We start from the raw sequence: 16,716 nt of genomic DNA, 5'->3' as shown, positions 1-16,716 counted from the left end.
AGTGGTAGTTGAATCTTCGACTCAGTCCTACCAAATCCTCTGAATGGAAATGTAGCGGGAGGGTGGGGGTTATGGAATGATAGAGCAACCAAATGGACTTATATGCAAAGCATATAGGGCCTAATCCAAGGTACTCAGACAACCGGGGGGGTGAGGGCATGAGTGGGGGGGATTGGGGGCAATGTGGGGATAAGGACACATATGTAATAACTTAATCAATAAAAAATTAAAATAAATAAATGAATTCCCCCCCTACAACTGAGTCAGCAGGCAGGAACTTGACGTTGTGGATCCAGTTCTTTAGAAAGCAATCTTCACCCAGAGGAGAAGCCTCCATCTCTAGTGCCAACAAAGAACTGAATTCAGATGCCAGCACCCAGCCCACCACACCCATGCTACTAATATCTCCAAAGTGGTGGGACTAACCAATGCCACACAAAACTTTTGCTCACCTACCTTTTGTGACTACCTTTCTACCTAATGTAGATGAATCTGTTCATTCAGAATAAAGAAGAGTATGAGAGGCATGAAATAATGTGATTTTGTCTGGCCCACACAATCCCCTTCCAAGGGTAATATACAGAAACTTGAATTAAGAGAGGACGTTGTCATGGGGAAAACTGAGGAAAATATTTAGAGGCCAAGGCAAGTCTGGGTTGAAGTGTTTAAGGAATAGTGAGAACCTAGTGTACCTGAAGAAAATAGAATGAGGAAAAGAATGGCTTGAAATGAGATTGGAAAAGTAGGCAAAGGTGAGATATCATGGATGTTGGAGGTTCTGTCAGACATTTGGACTTTACCCTTAAAGAAATAGGAGGCCGCTAATGGGGGCCCAAAAGGATGAGGCTTTTTATGCTTCAATATCTTTCTGGCTGTGTGTGCAGAACAGACTGAAGCGACCTCAGGGTAGATGAGAGAAGATTAGAAGGCTGTGGACGGCATCCATTCTTCTGTTTTCTTGTTTTTTTTGTTATTAACCTCCATTACACTTCCTGTTCTATATTAAAATAGCCTTGAGATCAGGAACAATGTCAGATTGGTTATTTTACCCATCACAATGCTTACCATATCTCTTATTTCTCAAAACATTTATTAAAAGGATTATAGCTATGAAAGCAATTGAATTTCCATGGTTATTAATGCATCTTATTACTGCAATTTTTTGTTTTATTTATTTTTCGGCAATTTTAACTCATTGTTTTACTTTTAATTATAACATTTTTCCATTGTTTTGAACAAAATGTCTTTCAAATTCAAGACATGGCATAATCAAAGGACTTGGCAAAGCAACATAGGCTGTCACCAATGCATTACAAAAGTAGAATGAGGAATATTTATTAAATGGCCACTTGAACACATGGTTCTGTAGACAAATACTCTTTCATTATCCGTGTTGGCAATCTTTCATCAGCACTATATTTACACCAGACTAACAGGAGTTTGTAATGCTTCCAATGAACTAAATCTGCATACTTGACATGCATATGCTTTGTGAAATCTGCAGAGTGTTTAAGTCATTACATAATCTTGCTCAATAGAGATGAGAGACAAGCCACACAACCTCTCAGCTTTCTTTCCTTTGATCTGAAATGTACTGCATTCCTTGTAAAAGAGAAGAGACCTAACCTCATCCAGCAGTTCTGAATTGAAATGCATAACTTTGACGAATCTTATCCTCTGACTATAAATCTTCATGCAATGAGAAAGTCACAACTTAAGCCTGATGATGACTGTGAACAGTAATAAGTACCCATCCAGAAGCTACAGACCTCACAGTGTCGGGGTTAGGGTGATTGAATAGTAGATAAAGTCTAAAGAGCTCCCCAGGGAAAATGATACAATTGGATTGTTAAAATTATGTGCCTGTCTGCTTTTCTTCCTTTGAGCATCTTCAAAACACACACATAATTATATTTCTCTAAAATCTAAATGGAAAAAAAAGTGATGAGAAATTAACCAAGTGCATTGTATAATGGCCAATTCAGTGAGTTTCACAGATGCCAGACTGGTTTTTCTTTATTTATCTTTCACAGTATTTAAAAAATATCCCTTGGTTATCTAGTATTAGATCATGATTTCCCTCTTAAATGCTAAGTCCAGCAAAAACATAAAATTTGGGGGAGGGGAGACTGAAAATTAATGATGGCCTTATAAGGATATTCTAGAAAGTAGGGAGCTTTTCACATTTCTTTGAAAAGGCTAAATTCAAATATGTTTATTTAGTGCCAATTATATCTCTTTCTCCTATATTTATAATCTCCTCTTGACCCAATTACATAAATAAGGAAAAGTGATGGACTTGATATTCCTGACCATTGTATTTTTTTTAAATTTTGTTTTATTGCCTAAAGTATTACAAAGAGTATTATATATGTCTCCTTTTTTTTCTCCCCTTGACCTTCCCCTGGCATCCCCTACCCCCCAGTGTCTTGTGTCCATTGGTTATGCTTATATGCGTGCATACAAGTCCTTCGGTTGATCTCTTACCGCCCCCTCAACCCTCCCAAGCCTTCCCACTGTAGTTTGACAGTCTGTTCGATGTTGATCTGCCTCTGTATCTATTTTTGTTCACCAGTTTACAATCGTATTAATTATCCATGAATGAGTGAGATCATGTGGTATTTTTCCTTCATTGACTGGCTTATTTCACTTAGCATAATGCTCTCCAGTTCCATCCATGCCATTGCAAATGGTAAGAGTTCCTTCTTTTTTACAGCAGCATAGTATTCCATCGTGTAGATGTACCACAGTTTTCTAATCCATTCATCTACTGATGGGCACTTAGGCTGTTTCCAGATCTTAGCTATGGTAAATTGTGCTGCTATGAAATCCTAGTTGCCATAACACAGCAAATCTCATTTAAATATTACTGTCCACATTAACTCTCCTCTGTAAATACAACGTTTGGGAATCACATTAACTGTTCCAGTTAATATTGTGTAGCAAATCGTCTGAAAATAAGTATTTTTTTTTAATTCAGCTCATGGATTCTGTGTGTCTGTAATGTATAGAGAGTAACTCAAACCAACTCATATCCATCCTATACGTGAAGCCTCAGGAGGAAAGGTACAAAGGCTGAGGTGACTTGTACACAGGTGCCTGGAATTATCTAAAGGAGTCCGATGGTCCATGCTGGAGGTGGGCTGGGACCACAGCGGGAGAACTTGACTAGAACATGTCACACAGCCTCTTCATGAGGCCTGCATTTCCTCATATCACAGTACCCTCAAGATGGTCCTATATCATGGCTCAAAGAGGCAAAGGAAGTTTCCCAGCTAACAAGCCAGAAATTGTGTTGCTTTTTATGACCAAGTCTTGCAAGTCATGTTACATTACTCCTGCCACATTCAATTAGCTACAAATGAACTGCAAGATTCAAGAGAGGGTAATTAGGGACCACACCTGGATGGCAGAGCGGTCAGGTTCGAAGGAACATAAGGGATGGGAGATGCAAGGCCACATTTGGGAAATATAATCTACTTTATCTCCTTCTATATTCCTGATGTCAGCTGGGAGGTACTTAAACAAAGGTTGTGCTCAAGCAATAGTAGTAACCGGAGCAGACCACCTGTGCTTATTATGTTAAAATGGGTGCTTTCCTACTAAGAATACTTTGCACCCATATATTCTAAAGAGATTTGTTTTTGTATTTTCTTTATTGATTAAGGTATTACATATGTGTCCTTATTCCCCCATTGTCCCCCTAATCTTCCCACTCATGCCCTCACCCCTCTGTTGTCTGTGTCCATTGGTTAGGCTTACATGCGTGCATACAAGTCCTTTGGTTGATCTCTCCCCCTTACCCCCACCCTCCCCTACCTTCCCTCTGAGGTTTGACGGTTTAATTGATGCTTCTCTGTCTCTGGATCTGTTTTTGTTCATCAGTTGGAGACTACCTGGACAAGACTTGCTATGTAGTGAACATGAACTAGTTTTACCACCTTCAGTTCATAATCTGCCTCCAAAATATAAACTGAGGAAATAGTGCTCAAGGCAAAATAGGAGTTAAAATAATTTTTGTGAATCCATTGAACTGAATGGCCTTGCAAAGTTCATAAGTTTATTGTGGGAAAAAAGAATTCAGGGAGAATTATACAGGGTCTTGGAATATAAAATGAGGAATAGAACATTTATAAGTTTCTGAGGCTAGTGAAGTAAGACATAGAAATTATGCCTCCACCCTCTGACTCCTACTTAGTCTAAGCTAACCAGTCTCTCACCTCCTCCATTTAACAGTCTCCAAACTGGTCACCTCACATCTCCATTTGCCTCATTCCAGTCCCTGCATCAGAGAATACAGGGTAGTTTTAGACAAACCTAATCAGCTAGCTCTTCTGCTTAAAGTCACGCAATGGATGGATCCCCAGTTGCAAGTCCTCCTCTATCAGGCCTTGCCTCCCTCATACATTTACCTCCTTGTGGGGGGATTACCCAATCTTCAGCAGCCTCTCTACTGACTGGGCTGCTGGTATCCCACTACCAGCTGTTCTGAACTCCCTTCACTCACTGAACTCTATTAATTTTCCTAGACCTCACAACTCTGGAAGCATTTACCCTTCCACCTGACATCCCAGACTTAACTTCCTGGATGGAATGGTTGGTATACTCCATATACTCCAGCGTTGCTTTGAGTTCCATTGTGCCCTGTATGTCTCTTGTCCTAACGCTCATTAAATATTATAACAATTACTTGTTTCATGTCTGTTCCCTCCTCTAGCATGTAAATGCCATGAAAATGGGGACTAGGAATATCTTATTTGCCACAGAGCATCTAAAACCATGTGCAGTTCAGATAAGAACTACAAAAATATTGCTTGAAAGAATACATTTTTTTAAAATAATTTTCAACTTGTTTTTCAATCTCTTGAAAAGTGCATTGCCAGAATGCTCAACCTACATTTTTATAACATCATATAGGCTTTTAAGTTGTTTTTCTCCTCTTTTTAAAAGCCTTATATAAATAGAAAAATAAAGCACTGGGGAAAATTCTGTAGTGTTGAGAGTAATTCCACATATTTTCATCAATTCCAAGATAAATGTTATTGCTTGCTCAGGTGCACCGTTTTCTTATCCATTCTGTCCTACAGTCTTAGCAACCCTTCGTTGCTAATGCTAACCCTTTGCTTTGGAAATACTTCATGTCCATTGTACCTTTCCTTATTTAGAGCTATTAAGTTTTCGATCTCTAAAATTTTTATGTACAATCATATATTTAGGCTACAGCTTCTCGCTCTCTGTCTCTGCTTCTCATGCACACACTTTCCCTGCACCCCCCCCCCACCTCCCTTTACAATAATTAGATCTCTGAGCATGAGTCAATATTTTACAGCAGGAAAGTACATGAGACAGGCTGAGCTGATTTGCAACATAAAGAGCATTTTGTGATGTTTCGCAAGGGCAAAGAAAGCTATACCTTGAAAATATCTTAGGGCAAAAGGGCAAGAAATGAGATACCTAGCAAAGGAGTTAAATATCTAAATATGTAAATTTAAGTGCATTTGTAAATGAAAACTATTTTCTGGAATTCAGTAGAAAGCAATGCTTCGTTCAGTTTACTTCACAGCACAATATTTCAGGATCTATGATTATGCCAAAAGCAAGGTCATTACCTTAGGATGGGAAGGTCAGGAAGAGCGCACACAGCTGGACGCTTCAGCGGGAATCTCCACTACGGTACCTGAAAGTAGAAGAACAACTGGGTACTGCGTTCATCTGAGCCGAAGCATCTATGATTTAGAGGAAGTGAATACCTCCAGGTCCAGAATGTATGAGGACAAAATACAACTTATAGTACTATCATTTGAAGTAACTAAAACATTTATTAAAAAGACTCCAATTCTTAATAACACTCTTTTGTATTGTTGAGTGATTTGTTCCTTTGGGGGACTAATTGTTAATAAGCAAACTTCCCTGGTAAGCTATTTATCTATGAATTATGTGAGAGACTGGTTAATTCCCTTTAATAGTTGTGGAGACCACAGTCATTGTATACTTGACAGATGAGAATAGACAAATGCTTTTGTATAAATTATTTGGTACAAGTTAATGGATTTATTTATTAATACTATAGGTAAAAAAGCACTTCTAATGTAAGTTTTGATTCTAATAATGCATAAGATATAAGAACAGAAATATTTGGGGATATTTTTATATAGAGAAAGAGAAAAATGACTTCTGTTTTTGAACTTGTGGGAATTTTTCTAGGACCTTTCCTTAATCAAAACATTATTTATACATATGAACACAGAGATCACACTTTAAAATTGTAGATTCTCTCCCAAAGATTCTGCCCCAAGATGTCAAGCATAGAAGCTGTAATCTGTGTTTCTAAACTACTGGCTGGGTGATTCTGGAAACCCTTAGAATAATCTCTGCCCTACTCAAAATAACCTCTCTCTTCTATGCCAATACTCCCATAGTTATAACATCAACTCTATGTGGGTGAATTTCACATCCACATTTCTAGATTTCATTTCTCAGCAAAGATTCAGATCAGCAGTCTGACTCCACATTGGATTTTTTCACATGGGTGGTCTGCTGAACCCAAGTTCATGTTCAAAAACAAATCCACGAGGAGGCGTTACAAGAGGCACACAGACAAATAGCAGAAGTCCACGGTCAATGGATTTTCAATATTGTTTTGGCCTCCATTTCACATCAGTTTGTTTCAACTGTGTATACAGCATTCTCTAAAAACTGGCTTTTAACCTGTATCTTTGCTGATATTTCGCTTTTTTTTTATTTAGAGGTAATTTTCAAGCTTTTCATTCTGATTTATGCATATTCACAGAGCTGGGTTATTTTCTTCACCTATATCTTATAGGAAGGTTTTAAGTATTGATATCAGACATTAGAAATTATATTTATGAAAATGACCAGTAAAAAACTGTCAGAGTTTCCCAACGTTTGAAGAGGGCATGTCAGTAGTGATCAGTTTGCATGTCAAGTGGTAATGACCTTAGCAATTGTGACCCCTGAGGAAGTCTATCTCCAAACTGTGAATAAAAGTTTCGGTTGCTGGCTCACATTTTCTCTTAATAATATCCCTTCATGAAGAAGATTTATAAAAACATGTTGCAATGTGGACATTATCTCAACCAATACATATCTTTATAAAAATGTATCTTTTGAGTTTCTCTCAAAATGTGACCTTGTCTATACTTACCATGTTGAAACATAAATACAGTAAATTTTCCAATGTTCCTACAAGCCAGCAATTGCAACTCCCACCAAGAAAGCCACAAATACTAAACTAATGATTAAGAAGGATCTCGGTACCTTCTCTCCCTGTTTGTCTAGAATTGTATTGTTCCCCAAGATGCTTTTGCATCCCACTTTCTCTATAATGTCTCACATTATTTCATAGGCAGATATGATGTTTGTCTCTTTGAACCACACCATAGGGAACTTTTTGTGGTTCATTTATTTTATGGTGCTGCATATTATCATTATGTAACATCTTATTTTGCTGTCTTGGAGGCATTATTTCCTTCAATATTTCAATATCTGGTTCACGTAATAGGTACCCAAATAGCCAAGTCACATCACACATAGTCAAATACCCAAGTCACACAATAGGTCCTTAAATACACAAGTTAATTGAACCATTTTCACCAGCACTCAAACTGTGTCATTTCCAACCTCTTCAATTTGGAAGCACATGGATCTTTGTCACCTTTAGTAACAGAATTAATCTTATTAGTGAAACCAACAAGTGGTGAAAGCAATTTTAGAAGAAGGTAAGAGAACAGTAGTGTGGAAAAGTCTTATGTATCTTGGCCTACAAACCACAGGTCAAGTTGATGTTTCATTATGCTACCTCTCTTTAATTGCTACCTCTGCTGTTGTCATAGCAGCAACAGAAACCCTTCACATCAGTTTCTGACTGCTAACAGACATTGCCACTTTGAATTTTTAGAAATGCTGTCCAATTTGCAACAAGATCATTTCCCATGGGAATATTTGTTGGCATTGATCAAAAAAAAAAATAAGGATGCCTGGCCGATGTGGCTCAGTGGTTGAGCATTGACCCCATGAGGCAGGAGATCAGTTTGATTCCTGGTCAGGTCACATGCCTAGGTTGCAGGCTCAATCCCCAGTAAGGGGTGTGCAAGAGGTGGCCAATCAATGACTCTCATCATTGATATTTCTCTCTACCTCTTCCTTCCTCTCTCTGAAATCAATAAAATATAGATATATTTTTTTTAAATTTTCAAACATAAGGAGACTACCAATTTTGGTTCTTAATCCCTTCATCTTTTTCACCCACTCTCCCAAACCCCCTTCCCACTGGCATCCATTCTTCTGTTCTCCGTATTCATAAGTCCGTTTCTATTATGTTTGTTCATTTATTTTGATCATTAGATTCCACATATGAGTAAAGTCATATGGTATTTGCCTTTCTCTCTTTGATATATTTTATTTAGCATAATACCTTCTAAATCTATCCATGCTGTTGCAAATGATAAGATTTCATTTGTTTTTATGGCCAAGTAATATACATGAATATATATATTAACTGGTTTTTTTTTTATCCACTTGTCTGTTGATGGGTTGTTGGGTTTCTTCCATATCTTGGCTATTGATCTGAGAAATATATATATATATATTAATTCGTTCAATACATACAATATCTCCCTGTGCTAGATACTAATATCTTCCACATTTTAACATGAGGAAACCAAAGCCCAGGTTAGTTAAGTCACAAAACTTGCCCAAAGTCACACCACTATGAAGTGATACAACTTAGATACAAATTAAAGGTCTTAGATCTCAAGTCTGTGTTAGTGTTTATAACTTTTTTTAAAGTATTCCCAATAAATCTTCTTTATTTACTATTTCTGGGGAATATGAAAGGCATAAGTTTGGGTGACAAAGGACCAAGAACCATTGCTTCGCACTTCCTAGTTGTTGAATTACTTCAAACAAGATTTATAATGCTTTTAGGTACATTGCCCATGCAAAATGGACAGAATCATAGTTACTTACTCTTTCTAAATTATTTTGATAATTAAGTTAGCTAATTAATATGAAGACAACAAGTCCCACATTGGACAAAAATACTCAATAAAAATGAGATTTGTTCCTCTTTTCAATTATAAAAATATCCACAATAAAAAAACCTGTTTCCACTTAAAGAAATATCATTTTCTACCTTTATACTCTAAGACTATCATATCTATATAAGAACATAAAGCAACACTTTCTATGAGAATAAGTTAAGGACTGTCCATCCTTACATGCATTTCACAGAATCTTAAGGTACCATTGATTGTAGAAAGCACCATTAATTTATGTACTTAAAATGAAAAATTACTACTAATTAATCTATGATGATGCCCTATTGTCACAAATAATAGTTATTTTGCATATTAAAATCCACTTTCAATCTGGAAAGATTTATATCTTTCCCCCATACATCCCATTGGCCATCACTCAGTCATAGAGCCTCATTTAATAGCAAAGGAGGATGGGAAATACAGGGCAACCTGTGGATATCTGATCAGCTGTCACATGGCCATCCACTTCAATCCATCATTTTCAGAAAAAGCCACTTGCTCAAAATCACTCAGCTAACTGGGGGCAAAATGGGATTAGATCTAATGCTCCATGGCTTCAAGTACAAAGGCTCCAAACCAGATACAGGGAAGGGTAGCGGTCGTACGCCAATTACCATTTTTCTCTTTTATTAGTGTAGATAATAAGTTATATGATCTGGGAGTCATTCAATTTTCATTTCTTTTACTCCGACATCCACTCTACTAGAAAGTTGTGCCACCTTTTCATGGAAGTCTTCAGGGCCAAAGTATGAATTATGGCAATACTCTACTCCCAGCCCTGAGCATTCTCTATTCTTTTTATTTTCTTCCTAGAATGTACCATCATCTAATATGCTACATGACTGGCTTATGTATTAGTTTGTGTGTTCATGGTCAAGGCCTCCATCGCCCTAATAGAAAATAAGTTCCATGAAGAGTTTTATTGGGATCGTTTTTTTATTTATTTGTTCAATACCCCATTTCAGGCTGTGAAAAAATGCCCTGCACATATGAGATAATCAATAAGTATTTGTTGAATTAATAAATCACTTCTATACTTATATTAATTATTAAATAAGCAACAGAATCTTCTTTATTTCAAATTTGTTTGGATAAAACATGTTTTTTAGGATAAAAGAATAAAGTGCACCAAGAACATTCCTCTCATACAGTCACAAAATTCTGTCTTTTCCTTCTTTTAATGGCAAAATAATAATAATATCTTCTTATTGCAGAAATAGGGTAAGAGCATGTCTCAGTTTGAGCCTCTTGTTCTTTTCTTCCATATTCAAACAACCCCACCTTGTGGAATAGAGAGGGTAAATTTGCTGAAGGCTCAAACATTCTGGAAGTATTTTTTCAACTGCAGATATAGAAGGCGCTGTGCATCATAACTGGCATTGGTTATTGGGGCGTTGGACACACAGGCTGTTTACCATCCCAATTGAGCCACTTCTTAAGGTGATGTGTGAACAACACATTGGAGTGATTTTCTTTATTTTATTTTTTAAAGAATATTTACTTGTCTCAGAGTTGTGCCAGAATACTGATGTTTGTTCTAGTTGGTTTTCCTCAAGCAGAAATATTCATCTACACTAATAAAAGACAAAGATGATAATTGACTGTACCTTCGCTACACCTAAGCCATGCCCACCATCCAATCAGAGCAACTATATGCAAATTAATCCAACAAAGATGGCGGCCAGCAGCCACAGAGCTGGAGCAAGCAGGAGGCTTGGTTGCCCCGGCGATGGAGGAAGCCAAGCTTCCCGCCTGCTCTGGCGGGCTGTGGCCTCTGCAAAAGGCAACAAAATTTCAATAATAGAAGCTAAATAAATCCCAGATACCTGCTTCCAGTCAGCCTCCACTGGGAGCTTGGGTGGCTGGGGGTTGTGGCCAGTCTGCAAACAGCCATCATCCCCTCACCAAGGATGGCCATACCCTCATGGGGTGAGGGTCCCTGCTGGGGGGCTTGGCCAGCCTGCAAACAGCCATCAGCACATCACCCAGGATGGCCAGGTACCCCAATGGGGACCCCCACCCTGAAGGGGCTGTGGCCAGCCTGCAAACAGCCATCAGCCCCTCACCCAGGCTGGCCAGGCACCCGAGCAGGACCCCCACCCTGATCCGGGACACCCTTCAGGGCAAACCAGCTGGCCCCACCCATGCACTAGGCCTCTATCCTATATAATAAAAGGGTAACATGCAAATTGACACTAACAGCAGAATGACTGGGAATCCCTGGTCACTATGACACACACTGACCACCAGGGGGCAGACGCTCAATGCAGGAGCTGCCCCCTGGTGATCAGTGTGCTCCCTCAGGGGGAGCTCTGCTCAGCCACAAGCCAGGCTGAAGGCTGCCAGTACAGCGGTGGTGGTGGGAGCCTCTCCTGCCTCCTCAGCAGCGCTAAGGAAGTCCGACTGCAGCTAGGCCTGCTCTCTGCTGGCAAGTGGACATCCCCTGAGGGCTCCCAGGCTGCTAGAGGGATGTTTGACTGCCAGCTTAGGCCCAACCCCTGGGGAGTGGGCCTAAGCCAGCAGGTGGTCATTCCCCGAGGAGTTCCAGACTGCGAGAAGGCACAGGTCGGGCTGAGGGACCCTCCCGAGTGCACAAATTTTTGTGCACCCAGCCTCTAGTTTGAATATATAAAACTCCAGGTACAGTGCTATAACTAACCATGATGGAAAGTCCTGGATCGACTAGAAAAATCACCCACTGTATCCTGGGGCAATTCTTACTGAACAAGAACTTTTACTAGGAAATAATATGTTCTGGATTATATTGTACCCTGAGCAGTGCAAGTTCCAGTTTAAGCTAAAAATATTCTAAGGAAATAGCCATTGTTATTTGAATATATAAAGTCACTGCTAACCACTGTGGAAGCTCCATACATGCTTTTGTTGACCAATGGACTACAGTAAGGGACACATTTCAAATATAACTTTAGATTTAAATGAGCAATATCACTGAGTATTGTTCATTCAAAATTACATTTTGATTACAAACCATTTGCTTAATTTTTTTTGTAGACTTGAAAATGAGAAAGTGCATGCCCAGGATGTTATTGCTAAATGTTGAAGTCATTCTTTCTTCATATTTTATATTTCATATTATTTTATATTTATATGTAAATTCTCAGAAAAATAAATTTACCCAAAAGAAACTATTCTAATTCCCCATGTTACCCCTATTCATGTCATACAAAAATAATTTTTGGTTCAATGTTCCTATTGAGCTTATATTTTAGACTCCCCCCTTAATATTTATTGTAAATGTTTGACACTATAAGCAGTCTTCATATCTAAATAATATATCTTTAATTTTAAATATCTTACATAGTAATTCCTCCATTTAAAGATAACTTCTAATTTCTCACTACTATAATCAGTGCATGAGTTATTATCATCTTTTGTTGTTGTTGTTAATCCTCAGGTGAGGATTTTTTTTCCATTAATCCTTTAGGGAGAGTGGAAGAGAGGTGAAAAGAAAGAGAGAAACATCAATGTGAGAGAAACATGTCGATTGGTTGCCTCCTGCACGGGCCCTAACCAGGGCCTAGGCCTGGGTGGAGCCTACAACCAAGGTACTTGGAATCGAACCCAGAACCTTTGGTCCACAGGCAGATGCTCTATCCACTAGGGCTAGGGCTATTATCATCTTTATGATTGTATTTTTCTTTACAAAATTTTCTGAGAAAAGAGAAAGAATGGAATTAAACACATGCCACATTTAAAACCAGCATCCATGCATGAGAACATCCTGGGTACCAGAGGTTAGGATTTTCTACTAACAACCTAGTCTCTTGTCCTCTCTACATTTTCTCAGCACATCTGGAAAACAGAAAGACAGAATTCTTTTCTATGCCAGTGCTTGCAAATCAAATTAATATTTAAGAGCCATTACAAAAAAACTATTCTCTTCCTTCAGGATGGTAAATAAAAGAAAATCCTGATGAAGGGGTCCAGAATGGATTTTTAATACCCATCATCACTAGAGTGGGTTGTTAAACAATTAGATCAGTTAGTATCTGCAAATTGTGTTGAGCCAGGCCTGGCACATAGCAAGCATTCAATAAATATTCACTGTTGTTATTACATTTTTACATCTAAATATATTCGAAGGTAGAACTATTCCCCTCAGATCCCTTATTCATTTTCAGAAGTTCTATATTCTTATTATGTGATTTTGGAACAAGAGATTTTTGAGAAGAACATCTCCAACCAACACATACATCACTGGAACTAGATTTTAATCACAGAAACATGTATCTCTTTCCTCTTTCCACCACAGTTAATGAAAACAGGAACAAATTAATTAACCCTGAACTACAATAAGTTCAAAATTGTAGAAACAGAATGACTATAATTGGATTTTTATATTTCAGGTAAAATTGTAAGACTTAATATTATAGTCTAGAGGCCAAACAAAAAAGAAGAAAGAAAAGAAAAATCATTCATATGAAGTGACTGCTTAAACAAATGCAAATTTGAGATTATTATAAGATAATTTCAAAGGAAATGAATTATCAGGCTTTAGTCATAAAATGGCATTATTGTAACATTCTGAATCCATAACTCTTCAAGGCTAAACATTATTAATTTCATTGTGACGGCAGGCCCTTCCCCTGTGGTGAGTGAACAAACAAAGATAATAAAAGTCAATAAAGAATCTGGAATCACAATATGAGTTCTATTAATTTACTTCCTTGGTACATCTTACTTATTTTTAAAATTCTCTTAACATTTGACACTACTAGATATCACTATGGGATGTCAATTGTATTGTGGCTAAAATTACTTGGAGAAAAAGAAGACAAGTGGTGTAAACTTTTTTATAAATGTAATTGATTAATATGTTCACATCTAGCATATTTCAGAAAGCCTAAGAGAGTTTAGGCGTGAAAACACACATTATGTAGTTACTAAATTAGCCCCTTCTTGCCACTCATTGCATAGTAATCCTCCTTTCCACATCAATTTTTGGTTTGATTTTAATGACTGAAAAAAAAAAGCTCCTTCATTTTCAGATTGCAGTTTAAGTAGCAATGCAATTACACCAGAGATTTAAGGAAAAATGCCTCTCTCATTTCCTCATGTGCAGCATAACTATAATATAATGGGACTGCTGTGTCCTCTATCTGCTCAGAAGTCTTCACAAGGCCTTTTCAAAGGGCATGCCAAATAACCACAACTCCCTCTAACATTCTTAGGCTACTTTGCTACAAGGCAGGACAGTGTAGTAGTTCAGAGCATGGCCTCTGGGGCCCAGTCAAAGGAGTTCATAGGCCCCTTCTATCATCCAGTGGTTGTTTTTCCAGCTTTAATGAGGTGTAATTGACAAATACAGATGGTATGTATTTCAGGTGTACAACATGATGGATATCCATTGTGAAATGATTACCACAATTAAACTAATTAACATGTTTATCACCTCCTGTAGTTACCTCGTGTGTGTGTGTGTGTGTGTGTGTGTGTGTGTGTGTGTGTGTGTGGTGAGAACACCTAAGATACACTTTTTACAAATTTCAGCGCAGAAAGAAACCAACTCTTTTTTTAAAAAAAATATATATTTTATTGATTTTTTTTACAGAGAGGAAGGGAGAGGGATAGAGAGTTAGAAACATTGATAAGAGAGAAACATCAATCAGCTGCCTCCTGCACACCCCCTACTGGGTATATGCCCGCAACCAAAGTACATACCCTTGACCGGAATTGAACCTGGGACCCTTGAGTCCGCAGGCCGATGCTCTATCCACTGAGCCAAACCGGTTAGGGCAGAAACCAACTCTTGATGTGAGGAGCTGCAAAGACTCCACGACCAGTTTTAAGCCATCTTGCTACTGTTTGATGATAGGATCTACTGGCATCTCTCCTTCTCTGGCACTAGCTTTTCTCTCTCCCAACTATGAGTTTTAAACAGTACATGGCCAAGACTTGCGAGAGGATCTCAGTTTCTTTGGACTGATTCTTCAGTGAGTCTGGCTAGTGGTTGGCGAGAGACTCCTCTTCCAGATGGTACCCTAGGAATAGGCACAAATATCAGGCTCCTAAGCCTTGCCTTGCCATAGCCAGAGATAAAGTTAAAGGAAGGTGTTTCTTTCTAGAGTTTAGAAACTCAGTTTTCCAAGGCTTGAAATTAACCAGGAAAAAGCCAATGCATGGACCATAAAGAAACAGCTAATAAGGGAGATAATCACCACCCCTTGCCCCTCTCTCCATGGTTGTGTCCTACAAAGACGACGTTAGCCTTGCCCTGACAGTTCTTGCATTGCAGGGAATAAAGGCTAAGTTTTGTCTCCTTCACCTAATCACTGGCAATTCAGGACAGTTCCTCATATAAATTTTATTAATAGCTAGGTTTTCTTCAACAAATGTAATCAATATAATTGGTAATGAGAGTAGCAATCAAATCGCAATATCCTGGGAAGAAAATCTGGTGTATTGCTTAACAATAATAATGAAATGTCAGAGAAATCTCATCTATGAAAGACATAAATCTAAACAGGTACTTAACTACACACTGTCTCTTTTTTTCTTGTTATAGCTTTACCTATAATTATTATGTTTAGTTGTATTATTAGCTCTCATATCTGAAATCTCACTGTGTCTTTTATTTGGCATTCGTGACTATAATTATATTTGGGCATGTGCTATCTCTCTGATAATTGTCTGTGCTCTTACTAGTAAAAGGACAGGCATAATTTTCAACTATTGTATTCTTTGTTGTTCTTGGCATGCCTGAGATAGTGAATGGATGTCAGTTGTATCAGACATATATTTATGTATATATGATATTAGCTTTTTCATGTTATTTAGTCAGTGAGACTCTTCAAGGAAAGCATATAGTGTAAAGGTTAAGCAGGAACACTAGTCTCAGTGTTTAAATATTCACTTTCAGGTTTTAGATTGGGAAAAGCACTCAATTTCTCTAAACTTTAATTTATTCATCTTTAAAGTGAAAATAATAAGTAATTATTTACAAGGTTGTGAAGATTAAATAAAATAACATTGAGGTATTATTTAAAACTAAGGGAGTTTTAAGTATTTTTATCATTAATCAAGTCCAATTTAGACTTACCTTTAACAACTACTCTAAAGGTAAAATAATATTATAGAGACTAAAGTGATTGAGGATATTCATCATAATTGGCAGGTTTGGGGTCCTTTTTTAAAATGTGGGGATATAAAAGAAAGTGATATCTTCACCTTCTGTGTTAAAACACACTGAAAGGAGAGAAAAGTACCCAATATGGAGGCATCCGCAATTTGTTAACTAAGACAGTGCTTTGAATTTCAAAGCATTTCCTTTTCACGGCAAGCAGTTAAATAAGTGAACACTTGACTAGGATGTTATTAATTCTATTTCAATTATGAGAGATTACCTATAACTGGCAAAATAAAAGCATCTTCCATAGTAGCAGAGTCAGCTTCAGTAGCCTAATTCTCATCCCAGAAAAGCCAAATGAATAATGAATTTACTCTGAGCAACTTTCCAAATTTCTTGCAACGAGCTCTGTAATTTGCTTACAAATGTAATGTGCCACCAATAATTGAACTGGTTTGAATTCTGTTAGTGCAGCATCTGCTGATTCCATTCCTTCCTCCTAATTATAATTATTAGAGCTCCTTTTGACTTTGTCAATTTCCAATTCTAACACATTGGTTGTTCAAAGCT

Source organism: Myotis lucifugus, unplaced genomic scaffold, assembly GCF_000147115.1.
Source record: "Myotis lucifugus unplaced genomic scaffold, Myoluc2.0 scaffold_288, whole genome shotgun sequence".
NCBI classification, from domain to species: domain Eukaryota; kingdom Metazoa; phylum Chordata; class Mammalia; order Chiroptera; family Vespertilionidae; genus Myotis; species Myotis lucifugus.
The sequence above is the reverse complement of the archived record's forward strand: the minus strand, read 5'-3'. Positions refer to the sequence as shown.